The sequence below is a fragment of the Orycteropus afer genome, unplaced genomic scaffold, assembly GCF_000298275.1.
Source record: "Orycteropus afer afer isolate SDZICR_OR568_19922 unplaced genomic scaffold, OryAfe1.0 scaffold00052, whole genome shotgun sequence".
Taxonomy (NCBI): Eukaryota; Metazoa; Chordata; class Mammalia; order Tubulidentata; family Orycteropodidae; genus Orycteropus; species Orycteropus afer.
Genome location: NW_006921639.1, coordinates 1,793,770 through 1,797,829, shown reverse-complemented (window position 1 = coordinate 1,797,829; position 4,060 = coordinate 1,793,770). Strand labels below are relative to the sequence as shown.

At 38.3% G+C, this 4,060-nt stretch overlaps 1 protein-coding gene across 1 annotated transcript in view; it reads left to right on the top strand.

Moving 5' to 3' along the window:
* The window catches only part of PTPN20 (protein tyrosine phosphatase non-receptor type 20), a 125,988-nt gene that overhangs the window by 75,909 nt on the left and 46,019 nt on the right, over positions 1-4,060 (top strand). The gene's annotated exons all lie outside the window — the stretch shown is intronic.

Below are 4,060 nucleotides of genomic sequence, written 5' to 3'. Positions count from 1 at the left end.
AGTACTGCTTAAAACCTTGATTGGTTCCTCATTCTCCATAGTAGTGGTTGCCAACACTTTTATTTAGAGATTGATAGTGCTACATTGGCTACCCAAGAGTTACTGAAGAGCCTGTTACAAACAGGCATTCTGATACAGTATATCTCAATTCCTTTTGTATATGAAACAAGCTCCTCGTGGGTAGTTTGAATTTCCCTCTGGCCTATATTATATACTCTATGTTCTGGAGACCATACTGTTCCTTGCTTCCCTAAAAGAACACATATACCTCCATGTCTCTCTCCTCATACTCTTCTGGCTGGAATGAGACTCCTTTACCTTCCCTCTCTTTTCTTTGTCCACACACTCATTTTCATATGCTAACTACTTATGGTTCACTAAGGCCCAGGTCAAGTGCTACTTCCTTTTTGTATCAGTTATAATCTAATGATTTATACTACTCATTTATAGTATTCTAGTCATTTGTAAAGGCATCCTGGTGGTACAGCTGTTAAGTATTCAGCTTTTAACGGAAAGCTTGGCTGTTTGAACTCACACTGGGGAGAAAGTCCTGGCGACCTGCTCCCATAAAGATTACAGCCTAGAAAACCCTCTGGGGCAGTTCTATTCTGTGACATGGGCTTCCTATGAGTTGCAATTGACTGGATGAAACTGAACAACAATCAAAGTCCAAATCAAACCCCCTGCTGTCTAGTCAGTTCTGACTCACAGGGACCCTATAGAAGAGTCATAAGATCTTTATGAATTGGTCACATGTTATTTGATTGCATGTGTGTCTCTTTAGGTACTTGTTAACTCTTCAAGGATGAGGTAATTTCTGATTCATCTTTGTATTTCAATATCTAAAACAATGTACATGCTAATTGTTCAAGAAATGTTTGTTGAATACCCATTCAGTAATTTTTTTTTCTTTTTTTCTTTTTTTAGAAAGGACATTTAACTGGCCTCTTAAGTATAATTTTCTCATAGGGCAAGGGCAAATTTTGAGACTATCCACATTTTTCAGTTTATATGTTTTTGTTGCTGTTATTTTTTATTGTTTATAAAATAATCATTTTCCAGATACGTAGAGGTTCTAAGAAGTGAATACTGTATATTGCCTTTTTTTTTTTATGAAAAATTAAAAATAATGAATTTAAGGGGAAACGTATGTCCAGAGTGTTTAGTATTTTCTTTCCTTTATTGTGATTTGGGTGAAAGTTAACAGAGCAAATTCACTTTCCATACAGCAGCTCACATACACTTTGTCTCTTGACATTGACTACAATTTACCACAATGCAACAGCTCCCCTCCTACTTCCTCCCCATAGTTACCTCTTCCCTGTGTCCTTCCCTCCATGCACTCCTGCCCCCTGAGCTGTCTCCCTGTGCATACACACCCCATCTTTTCTCCCATGATTGCTTTCTCCAAGGAGAGTATCTACCTAAAGTAAATGTTCAGCTCATATGCCTGTCTTTTGTTTGGCTGGAAGCCACAGTAGTGGATTCAATTCCAGACCTGAGGGGCAGCTAGGGGCCAAAGTCTCAGTGGTTCCATCAGGCTCTATCAGACCAGCAAACGTAGTCCTTTTTTTTCTTTCCAAATGATTTTGAGTTTTGTTCCATATTGCTGTCCCACTCTACCCAGGGTATCCCACAGAGATCCCTCTCTGAGTGATTGACAGTGGTAGCCAGGCACCATCTAGCTCTTCTGGTCTCATAGTCATATAGCCTGAGGACTGCATGGTGTACCAGTCACTTGGACTAATTGTTTCCATGTGTCATTGGTTTTCTTCATTCTTCTTTGCTCTGGACAAGGAGAGACCCATTGTTGCATCTAGTTGGCCACTTGCAAGCTTTTAAGATCACAGTCGTTACTCTCCAAAGTAGGATGTGGAACAATGTTTTGTATAATATGTTATGCCAATTGAGCTTAATGTCCTTTGTGATTATGGTCCCAAGCCCACAGGTCCAACTCCTTGCTCCCTCTGGGTAGCTGGCTATGGCCAAGAAGTGACTACAACCTTGTCCCTTATCAGCTCTACTATATACCTGGGAATTCTTACAGAACGTAGCAATAGACTTGTAGAAACATTGTCGGCCAATCTTGGGCACACTCCCCCCTGTGTATACATACCTAACAGTTCATCCCCTCCACTCTTCTCTCCACCCATACATCCCTGTTTGCCTTAATTGACAACACAGTACTGTATGTGCAAAAGGGTTCATCTTTCTTGACTGTACCTCCCATGCATTTACCTCTCTGTCTTCCTCTTCTTCAATACCACCATGTTGATCACTCACATTTAGTACATTTCCCTTCCCTTCACCCAAATCAGTACTTGTCTCTACCTGTGTAGCAATTTTCCCTCTTCTCCTTTCCTACCCCTGGTAACCAAAAAAGAAAATTTCCTTACATAGATAAACCTTTCCTTGAGTTGTTACAATAACAGACTAACACATTATTTGTCCTTCTGTGATTGACTTATTTCATTCAGCATAATGTCCTCCAGGTTCATCCACGTTATGCGGTGTTTTGCCGATTCTACATTACTTTTAGGGTTGCACAGTATTCCATTGTATGTATGTACTGTAGATTGGTTATCCATGCTTCAGTTGATGAACACCTAGGTTATTTACATCTTTTGGATATTGTAAATGGTGCTGTGATGAACGTGGGTGTGCATGTATCTGTCCTTGTCTTCGTTCTCACTTCTTTAGGATATATACTAGTAATGAAATGGCTGGGTCAAATGGTATTTCTAATTCCAACTTTTTAAGGACTCACCATACTGCTTTCTGCAGTGGTTTTATCATTTTACAGTTCCACCCGCAGTGTATGAGAGTCCCAATCTCTCCACATCTTCCCCAGTATTTGTTATTTTCTGTCCTGTTGAACTTTGCTACTAGTGCTAGGGCAAGATGGTATGTCATTATTGTTTTGATTTGCATCTCTCTAATGGCTAATGATTGTGAGCATTTCTTCATATGTTTGTTGGTTGCCTGAATATCCTCTTTGGTGAAGTGTGTATTCATGTCTTCTGCCCATTTTTTAAATGGATTATTTGTCTTTTTGTTGTTGAGGTGTTGGAGTTTTTTATAAATTGTAGAGATAATTCCCTTGTCAGATATGTCATTTCCAAATATGTTTTCCCATTCTGTAGGTTCTCTTGACTCTTTTAGAGAAGTCTTTGGAAGCACATAAAAATTTAACTTGTAGAAGGTCCCATTCATCTAGTTTCTCTTCTGCTGTTTGTGTATTTTGGGTTATGCTTGATAGGCTATTTATGCCATATATTAGGCCCCTAAATTTGCTCCTACTTTTTCCTTGAGGAACTTTATAATTTTAGGTTTCACATTTAAGTCTTTGATCCATCTGGAGTTAGTTTTTTTGTATGGTGTGTGGTACAGATCTTGTTTCATTTTTCTGAAAATGGATATCCAGTTTTGCCAACACCATTTGTTAAACAGATAATCTCTTCACCATTTAATGGATTTCAGCTCTTTGTCAAAGATCAGCTGACCATAGGTCGATGGATCTATTTCTTGGTTCTCAGTTCTATTCCATTGGTCTGTGTGTCTGTCATTACACCAATACCAGGCAATTTTGACTACTGTGGCTGTATAGTACATTTTGAGGTCTGGGAGTGTGAGACCTCCTACTTTGTTCTTCTTCAATAGTGCTTTGCTTATGTGAGGTCTCTTTCCTTTCCATATAAAATTAGTGATTGGTTTTTCCATATCCTTAAAGAATGTTGATGGTATGTGGATTGGGATTGTATTGAACGTAGAGATTGCTTTGGGTAGAATTGACATTTTCACAATGTTCAATCTTCCTATCCATGAGCATGGTATGTTCTTCCATTTCTGTAGATCTCTTGAAGTAGTCTTTTATTGTTTTCTTTGTACAGGTCTTTTGTCTCCCAGAGTAGTGTTTAGTATTTTCTTATAAAATTATTTTTTCAATGACATTGCAAACTTTAGGTATTTTATATAGTTTTCTTTTAATAGGATTCTGATTTCTCCGTTTATCATACAATACATTTAACATATAGAGTTTTAAGGAGCATGGACACTAAAC